This window comes from Octodon degus, unplaced genomic scaffold (genome assembly GCF_000260255.1).
Source record: "Octodon degus isolate 3935 unplaced genomic scaffold, OctDeg1.0 scaffold00174, whole genome shotgun sequence".
NCBI classification, from domain to species: Eukaryota; Metazoa; Chordata; class Mammalia; order Rodentia; family Octodontidae; genus Octodon; species Octodon degus.
The window spans coordinates 2,359,228-2,369,780 of NW_004524750.1; positions in this window are offsets into that span (position 1 = coordinate 2,359,228).

Consider the following 10,553-nt stretch of genomic DNA (forward strand, 5'->3'; position numbering starts at 1 on the left):
TGCATGCCAAGCAGCCACTTGTGCTGCTGAGCTATATCCACAGCCCACGACTGGAATTCCGACTGCTGAATGAATTAATTGAAGGAAGGAGAGAAAGTCTGGGAGTCTGCATCCGCCCTGCTGGAGCAGGCCTGCGGATCGCCATCGGAGTTGCCAATCGCTCTGTGTTTAATCGGTGTGAGAAGAAAGCGAGCGGCTTGGTTATTCCGGGAATCCCAGCTTCTGCCTGGAATGCCGTCAGCTCAGAGCCTCGCATGACGCCAGTGCAAGGCACTGTAGAGCTGTCTGCCTCACATTCCAGCGGGGGTTGCTTTGCGCTCCCAAAGTGAACCCTTAAAATCTGTAAGTGCCTGGCGTCCTTGCTGCCACTCCTGGTTTCCTTGGGGACCAATCAAAGTATGGGATGATGGTAAACACGTTCCTTAGTGGCTTGACTTCGATGAGCTGAGGTCTCCGTAACATCTGTTTTTCTGCGTCTGCTGTCACCCTTCCCTCTGCCGTGTCGCTTGTGCCCGTGGTTCTTTCTGTCATCCAGGAGCAGCTCCAGTGATCTGGAGGCCCCTGCCCGGTCAGGACCCCTTCAGCTGCTGGCCATAAAGCTGTAATCAGTCGCGAGCAGTTTGCAAGGGAATAGATTTGCTGTAAGACACAAAAATCTGTAGAAGTGTCTGACAATAGTCACCCAAAAAGTCAAACCAGGAGAGCCAAAAGATCCGTGTGCAGTAAAGAGCTGAAGAACCCGGCCACACGAGCTCGGTCCTGTGGCACTGTCCTTCACAGGTCCAGCTGGGGGCCGAGAGTCCAGGCAATGTTACGCGTGTCTGGGTCAAGGATCTGCACAAGGGACACCCAAAGGCCACTGATGACACTAGGAAGTCGGGGCCAGCAGAGTGAAGGACATGGGCCAGCAGGCTGAGTGGTTTGCACTGAAGCCGGAAACGACGCTAAAGCAAAGACCTAAGCTCCTTGCAAAGAACAGCGGCCCTTGCGGGTGACACTGGCGCCTCGAGCTCCTCTGGCAAGCAGAAGAGCTGAGTTCTCATCAGGCGAACCGGCACGGCAAGTGGGGAATCAGCAGCGCTGGGCGTGTCGTCCTCCTCCCGTTTATGCCGCTGGGGCAGCAACCCTCAGGTGGCCCCTCCAAGCTCAGGCCCACACCGCCTCGGTGCAGCGAGGCGTTCCGCGCAAGTTGACCTTAATTTGTCCCATGCAGGAACTGAGAAAAATAATTCCTGACATCCTGCTATTTTCAAAGTGGCAGTTTTCCTTTCCCTCCAAAGACTGGAGCAATGATATTTGACAGGCTGCACATAAGCATTTTATTATCAGTTCTGAAAAAGGAGGACAAAGGTTTACAGCCACCCACTTCTAGATTAATAAATGAAGCATACTTTATTAGTTCAATATCTTAGAGCATAATTAATTTTCTAAGTGAATTCTGTAGGAATTGGTTTGCCTATTTTTGAAATTTATGGTTATCTAAGATGGCTCAGTCGAATAAGCGCTTGCCTGGCAAGCACAAGGGCGAGTTCAATCCCCGATACCCCGGCCCCCGCCCGCCCCCCAGGAGTTAGGAGAGGCGAAGAATATTTGAGGATGTGCAGTCACTATGTGTCCTCAGAGCCATCTGCTTTCTGACTCAGGTGCAGGAGCTAGTGCGGGTGGGGAGAGCCCAGGTAGAGGCGACAGCGCAGAGAAGCCCCGCAGGGAGCGCATCTGTGCAGCCCGCCCCTCTGCTGCGAGCCCTCTGGAGCCGAGCCTCCCCTCTTCCCAGCTGCCACGGCGGGACGCAGCAGTCGGAGCCCTCAGCGCTGGTGCTTAGCAGTGAGCCAGGCCTGGGTGCCGCCCGCGTGAGCACGCCCTGCGCCCGCGCATTGCCCTTGGCCTACGCGCTTTCCTGTCTCCCAGCGCTTTCAGGCGTCCCTCGCCCTCTCCTCCGCTGCGCCCCCCACAGCCCTGCCCTCCCCGAACCCCGAGGCTTGGTTCTCCACGCATGTCTGTAGCCTCTGCACCCCGCTCCTCTCCTCTGCAGCGACAGGTCAGCGCCGGCTCCTCCATCGCCGGCTGCGCTCTCTGTTCTTCCTTCCCTGCTCCCTGGACACGAACTGCACTCCCCGTTACTAGGGGCTTCCGGACCAAAACCAAGTTCCAAGGTCTCCCTTGGAGGCAGAGGCGCGCGCAGGCCCCCTTCTCGCTCTGCGTGGGTGCAGCTCTAGGCTGCAGGACGGCAAGGCCGAGGCAGGCCGACCCACGCTCGGTGTCTGGCCTGAGCGAGCTGCCGCAGGCGCATCAGCAGCATGTGGCCAGGGCCAGGGCTTGGACACAGGCAGAGCCCAGCGGCTGCGGCAGGCCTCAGGCTTCGGTGTCCTTCCCCTTTGATGCATTTTGAACTGCATTATGTATTTATTTTATTATTTTTTATTTATTTATTTATTTATTTATTTATTTATTTATTTTGGCAGAACCAGGGATTGAACTCAGGCCCTTGCACTTGCCAGGCAAGCACTTATTCTACTGAGCCATCTCCCAGGCCCCTGCATTATGTATTGACTATTTAGAATCCCGACGTTATTTTCCTTCACTGAGTGGGATGATTCACATGCGGAGTGTATGTTTAACTCGCTGTGTTTAGGTCCACTCTCACTAGAGGTAAAGGCTTAGAGGCCGGGACAGGTGCTCCGCAGGGTGGTGGTTGCTGAACGTGAAGTAGTTCTTGGTACGAAGAAGGGCAAATGAAAATGGACTGATCACAGCAGTAAGGAAATTAATAAAAATGCAATAAACTTAATTTATTGAGGAAGCAAGTCGAAGGCTTTTTGGTCCCGATTTTCGCGTTTATTTTGCACGTTTGTGGCTTTACAGAATAGCACTGCGCCTTTGAGAAACCACGAGGATGACACCAAGTGTTCACTTTTCAGGATACATTAATGTTAACAGTTTCTGTTGAATAGGTTTTCACTTAGGCGTCAGCGAATCCCAGTTAAAAAACAAAACAAAACAAAAAAAAACCATGAGCGCTGGATTAGAAGCGTTCATGCATAGCAGTGACTTTCAATAAAGTTATTGCTTTTCAGACAATCTGCATGTTCATTCCGGTGAATAAAATCCTATTTTCTTAAGTTGTGTTTGCATGAGGGATCGGAAGCAGCCCCCCTCTCCAGCAAGCCTGCAAGCCTGGGAGTCACTCTGGCTGCTCAGGCCCACCCTTCCCTCACTCGCCCGGCTCTTTTCCTCTCTTCTCCTCTCACCGCTTTATTTTCAAAATACGAATTAATATTACCCAACAGGCGGGTGAGATAGGTTATAAACACCATCATTTACAGAAATGAATCAGCATTTTTCACTAAGCAACTTTGATCCAAGAGGGAGCTTCAGAAAAATACTCCAGTCAAGTATTGTGAAACACTTGACTTTTTCAGACGGAGAAGGTGCCCTGCAATCAAGAGGAGGCCGCTCTGCTCTCCGACCTGCAGCACTTAGCCAGGTCCCTGAGGCCTTCTCGTCTTCTTTGCTTCTTCTGCTTATTAGATTGATTCAGGGACCCATCTGAGCGTAGGCATGGAGGAGCTGGCAGCCAGCTGCTAAAGCACACACTATGAAGCTTTGTTATCTTCATTTCTTTCCTTATTTTACAGTAATGTATCATTGCAAATATCTACACAGATATTATATATTTTAATGTGTTTTCTTTAGAAAACATAAAGAAAAACAAATCATAATAGGCTATTTCTAAAACAACATGAAAGTGAACAGACACACGCGGGCACATGCATGCGCACACATACACATGTGCATGTAGAGGCAGTTCTGTAAACGCTGAAAGAAAGAGCAGTGGAGGCCAGGGAATACTGATTTTCTCAAGGGCTAGAGCTTCCTGTAGCTCATGACTGCTGCGGACGCAGCTGGTCGCCAGGGGTTGAAGCTGCCCTCCCCCCCAGCTTCTCTGAACTGGCTTGTGCCTCTATGACGAAAGCATTTTGTGTGCAAAGAGCGAGTGACACACACGTGTGCGTGTCGATGGGCACAGCCGAGCACTCTGTGCCGGACGCAGCCTGACAGGCAGGTCCTCTTTGTGTTGGCAGGAGGGAGAACTTAAGAACATGTGCTCAAGGTTTCTCTTTCTGTTTACGCGGGAAGGCACAGAGGAGGGAACTGTGACTAGGGGATTGAAATAAACCGCAAAACCAAAGGAAAACACGGAGAACGGAACAGAACCTAAGGCCTTACATTCTGCAGACATTAAGGGAATGTTCACCTTTTGTTCTTTGTTCAAAGGCAGCAAAAATCGAGGGCTGATTTGTAGTTGTAGGCATGGCAACAGAAAAGGAAAGAACAGATGGTTTTTCTGGTGTGTCTAATTCCTACCGCATAGCACCATGGAGAATGATTTTACCAATAAAACTCAGTTTCTTTGATCCTGTCTCTTTCATTACTCCATTCATTTAGGCTTTCTTCCCTGCCCTGCCCAACCCCCTTTCCTCCTTCCCTCCCCTCCCCTTCCCTTCCCTCCTCTCTGTTCCCCTCCCTTCCCCTTCCCTTCCCTTCCCTTCCCTTCCCTTCCCTTCCCTTCCCTTCCCTTCCCTTTTCTTCCTTCTTTCATATTACCTGACCAAAGCTAGAGATGGTTTTCCACCTGACATTTTGCATATGAAGAATCAAATGGATATCAAGGTTTTTTATTAATTTGCCACATGTACTTTATTGATTCTTATAAGAGCTGGAAATATATGTCTTAGGCTTCCTGATGCTCGTGCTAGAGTTCATTCTGCTGTACCAGCCAATACTATTATCATTAATGAGATTTGGAATTTCTTTATAGTATGCAAATATCTTTGAGCTGTTAACTGCAATAATCTTTTGCTAAATTTAGCATTGTGGGAAATTAAAAATTGACATCAATATAATCTGTTTTAAAGAAACTTTAAGGGTCAGCCAAATAGCTCAGCGGATTAAAGTATCTGCAAGCAGACACAGGGGCCCAGGGCTTGATCCCCAGGCCTGCTGTGCTGGCCCTGCCCCCGGGATATACTGAGATAGCAATTGAGACTGGGCATGGTGGTGTGCAACTGCAATCCCAGCACTTGGGAGGCTGTAAACAGGCGGATCACTACTAGTCTGATCTCGTAGTGAGATCCTGAACACCCTGTAGACCCTTTCCTTAAAAAAAGTACAGAAAGGAAGAAAGAAAGAAAAAAGAAAGAAAGAAAAAAAGAAAGAAAGAAAGAAAAAAGAAAGAAAGAAAGAAAGAAAGAAAGAAAGAAAGAAAGAAGCAAACAAACAACTTTAAACAAGTCAGTACTAAAGTGAAGTTAAATTGGGATTTTTATGGCTAAGAGTGCAGGCTGCTCCATCCGCACCCAGAACCAGAGAGCCACCTCTTCACCACCTGAAGTGAAATTCCTCATCTGATACTTTAGAAGTGTAAAAGGGAAAAATGCACTATTACAGGCTCTTCATTTGCTGCCTAGTGTCAAGGAATAGATTTTGACAACTGAAATTCTTGGAAAAATCGAAGGATGTGGCAGATATTAGATGTAAGGGAGGAGGCGCAGTGAAAGGGGAGCTCTGGGCTCTTCATGTGCCCAGGCTGCAATGGCCTCAGTCGTAGATCCCCGTAGAATTCACACCAAGCATTTCACAATGGTTACTGTTTAATTAATGATTTTCCTTACAGTTTTTGAAAGATCATAAAGGAGGAAAATATGTCCTAGTTTAAATGACTATTATCATGTAGGTGTATCTCAAATTTTTTGTTTGTTTAAATGAATCCTCATATTTTAAAATACTTATAAATTAAAAATTCAAGTAAATTTATTTGAATGAATTTGAATAAACATGAAAATTTTCTTTGACAAAGCAGAATTTTGGTGAAAATATTATGATAAGATGGATTCTGGGTTACATCATAATTTTAACCCATCTAGAAATTATAGTGATTATCAACTCAGCTCCTACTTTTCAAACATTCCCAACCCCTAATTAACTTTACTCTGTGTCTGATCCATTTTTTTAAGAAAATAGTGTGACAAGAAATATATTCACTCAAAACTCAAGTGACATTCTACTTCAAGTTGTGATCTAAATTTTTCAAATCAGCTTTTCTATAAAGCACATTTCAGTTTTTTGGCCTGAATTTCCAGATATTCCAGAATATAAGCGTTCTAGAAGTAGCTATCAGTGTTGCATGAGGAGTTGCAGGACAACTCCAGAGGTAGTTTTCAAAGTTGAGTTTTGTCACTCTGACTCCCAGATTCCTCTGGACTGCTTGGAAAGACTGAGTCTGTGGACCTGGAAATCCTGCAGTGCTCAGAAGCGAGGACACCCACGTGGTCCAGACTCTGTTTGTTAATATTTCACCTTTGAACCCCAGAGACTTCAAAGTGTCTATCAGCAGCCGTTTGGCAAGAGAGAGAACGTTTTCAAAGAACTTTGATCACCTCAATTAACCAAGCCACAGGGATGCAGGATAAAGCGACTGCCAACTCAAACAACCCAGGATGATAGAATGCCATCATTACCACGGAGCTCGCAAGGTTTTAAAATATTATTCTTTGAGAGTGAAATGCTGCTTCTACCAGCATTTTGCTTCACACAAAAAGCAAAAGCCAGTGGAAAGTAGCAACTTCGTAAAGACCTGCTGGCAATTGTTTCTATAAACTTAACGCTTCTAATTGTGTCAAAATGTTTTCATTATATACATAGACATTTTCATTAAATTGTAGATCCAAAGGAGTGTTCTTGCTATGACAACAGAAGGCAATGTTGACTCCAGGGTAACCACTAAAAGTTATTTGGGTCAAAACATGCTACACTACATTTTAGAGTCTGCCTACTGGTGGGATCAGGGAGCCTGGAAGATCTCTCCCATTTTCCTTTTCCCTTTCTCATTGAAACCAGGACATGAAAGTGCTCTCTGGCTGGCATTTGACACAAGACACAGACTTCCATTCCGGGGCTGTTCTCCTCGCACCTGGCAGAAGGAATCCATACAGAGACACAGAGAAGAGTCTGGACCTTGCTATGTTCTCCATAGTTCATCAGAAACACAGCTTTGTTCTGCAAACATATTTCTTCCTGGTTTTCTATAAAGATACATTCTTCTCTACTTGGGGTTGATCTTTTATAAAGATGCCACATGCAAAACTTAAACAGAATATCTTTACATGCTTCTGTTAGTATTCTTTCTGTGGTTGGAACCAGCTTTGGGAGCAAGCCGAGGTGTTTGTCCCCTGCGTGTAGGGCCATGTTGGTCTGATTCTGAGCTGTCCTCACTTCCTCTTCTGGATCAGGAATGTTTATCCTGTGCCAGTGTACCTTGGGATTACATACCTTGTTTTGATTGTTACGGAGGACCACATATAAGTGTTGCTTTGATTCTCAGAATCATTTTCAACTAGGATTTATAAAAAATGCTAGAACCGTTGAGACATTGGAGAAGGGATTACTATGTTTTTGGTTCTTTGAAAGATAATTGAATCATGTTATATGAGATTGTGACCTTGTGTTTACTGCAGAATTATGTATGGTTAAAGATATTTGCTTGGGTGTGAAATCCACAAGGGGCATAATGTGACAGATAAATGCCATTGAGCTAACTTGCTTGTCTTGGAAACCATCAAGGAAAATGGCAGAGTACTGTTGGGGTATCTGTGGGCGTCATGGAAGTATGACTCTGGGTGCTGAATGGAGTCCTGTGGCCTCCCTCTTGGCCACTCTTCCCCAGTTCTGATTCCCGGAGCTCTGCAAACTTCTTTGCTCCACCATGTTCACTATGACCCTTCTGCCATAGGCTGAATCCACAGCAACTGGGACCCAAATTAAACTTCTGTTCTTTCCATTGTGGTGTTGGTATTGTCCACCAAAGGGAAAACTGTCCAGCAATGTGAAAACTGACTAATATAGATGCCTATCATATTACCCTCTATAAAATTACATAAAATTTAAAATTTAAGACTGGGCATAGTGGTGGTGCATGCTGTAATCCCAGCTTTTGGGAGGCTGAAAACGGGTGGATCACTCAGAGTCCGATCTACTTAGTGAGACTCTGTAGACCCTGTACTAAATAGACAACAAATAAATAAAATAAAATACAATTTAACACAAAAAGTATGCAATGCTAAATCTAGATGCATCAATAAATGGCATTTGCCCTATAACTTTAAGGACAGAAAGTTGAGGCCTAAAGTGGAGAGGTGACCTAGCTCCTGTGCCCTGAGGACCTGGCGTCCACTTCAGTTTGTGTCATAGCAGCAAAACAGAGGACTCAGAGCATCCCTTATGTTTTCCAAATCTTAATGGCATGCTTCTATTTCCTAAAAGAATTATTTAAGAAAACTGTTAACCTGACAAGATAACTGATGAGAAATTGCACAATGAAAACATCTCATAGATTTCTATTATAAAGAATTCCGCACACCATATTAGAGAGATATGGGGCTGGTGAGATCGCTCAGTGTTCTAAGCTCCTGCTTGGAAAGTGCGGAGATCTGGGGTTTGAACACTGGCACATCCAGGTCAGCCTCACCCCTGGGTTCCCTGAGTCAGCTACCAAGACAGGGTGTGGTGGTGCATGCCTGTAATACCAGCGCTGGGGAGGTTGGAAACAGGAGGGTCACTATGAGTCTGAGCTGCCAAGCGAGACCCTGTACCTAATACATAAAATAAAAATGAAAATAAAGAATAAAGAGATCTTCTGTCTTAGTAATTGCATCTATCCCAGAGCGTTTATTTATGTAATTCATAAATAAAATTGTTAATGGTGAAAACTGTGTCATTTTAATTCAGAATAAAGGAACCCGGAATGTTGGACTACTTAAGCAGCATTTCATCTTAGCAAGAGGGCACGAAGTGCAAACTAAGTGGACTCTAAGCTTGCTTGCAGTCATTGCTCTTTTCCATTCCAGAGAGAAATTTTGCACGTCAGAAAATGCTCGCACTCTGTGGGTAATGGATTCACGGAGGCTCACTGAATCATCACAAATTCGTAGCACTTGATCCAGTGGATTTCTGCAGCAGTGACAACGTGCGCCTGAGTTGAGCACCCAGAGAAGTTCAGCGTGGTCTAGGGCGAGCAGTCTGCATTCGCAGTGGGTGGGGACGTGGCTCCTTGGCGAGCCACAGCTCATGCGCCGCCCCCACGGAGCCAAGCAGAGCTGCGCAGCACAGGCTGGGGCGGGGGGGTCCATAACCGCCAGCAGAGTTTCAGGACGATTTTGAGGGGTGAATGCAAGTTTCTAATGAAACTAAATTTGTATTTTTCATAGATAACAAGGTGATTTGAACACAAGCTTCTTCCTAAATTTTATATTTGGCTTTGAGTATTAGTAAGAAAGAATGAAATGTTTATATGCTGAGCTAATGTCGCTGTGCTTTGAGAAAATTTCACTGTAAATGGCAATAAATAAACCATTAATTTTCAATGAGGACATTTGCTACTTGAGATTTTTGTTTTCTTAAAATTGACCCCAGAGTAGACATACTTTAAGCCAGATGAGACTTAAATCAGCTACTATTTTTAATTGTGTTCATGTCTCTAGGCCACAAGAGAGTACACAATGAATTTTACAAACTAAGAAAGAAAAACAATAGCAAGAACTGTGACCCAAGCCCAAAGATTTTAATTCCTTCAGGAGACATGGTTGTACCACTCCTGCAGATCAGCTGTGAGTATCTGCTTTACAAAAATATTACTCTTGGCATAGTATCCTACAGGGGCAGAAGAAAAACGATAATCAAGTTAGGTTTCCACATAAGATTCTGTCTACAAAGTAAAGGAGAGCAAAATTGCCGCATGCTAGCAGAATTATGAAAAGCGTCCTGTGGAAGGCGACATTTGAGATGGACTTTAAAAATCAGGGAATCCGAAGAAAGACCCTCCTATCACCAGTGAGCACATGAAGATTCTCAAGTTCATTACGTTTGGAATGTAAATCCAACCCACAAAGAGATAGCACATTGCCTGCAGTAGATGGGCTACAGTAAGGTAATTGTAAGTGTTGATAGCAACATGGAGAAAAGAAATTAATTGTAGATAATTACAAGACAGCAAAGATAGGAACTGCATATTTTATATAATGAATGCTGATAAGAATGTAAATGTTCAAACAATCTTGTAATTCCCTGCAAAGTTAAACACAAAGTCATTAAAACCCAGCATTTGTACTCCAAGGTATAAATATGAACTTCAGAGAGAGGAAAACATGCACACATAAAGACTTGCCACTAAGTGGTCATAGGAGCACGTCCCTAGAAAGCAAAAAGGTAGAAATAACTCAGATCTCTGTCACCCGAAGCCTGGATAAATTGGATGTGCTCTATCCACGCAATGAATATTCTGCTGTGAGAAGTAAGAAAGTACTAATCTGTGCTTTGATATGTGAAACATGAAGGCACAATGACAAGGGAAAAAGCAAGCCACAGCTGATGTTACAGCTGACGCCATCTGCTTTCCTGTACCTATTGTGTATCCAGAGTGGGAAGTCTATGGGGAAGATACATGGTCAGCAGCTGAGAGCTTAGGGGAGAGGAGGTTGGCGTGTCAGGAGACTCGCTGT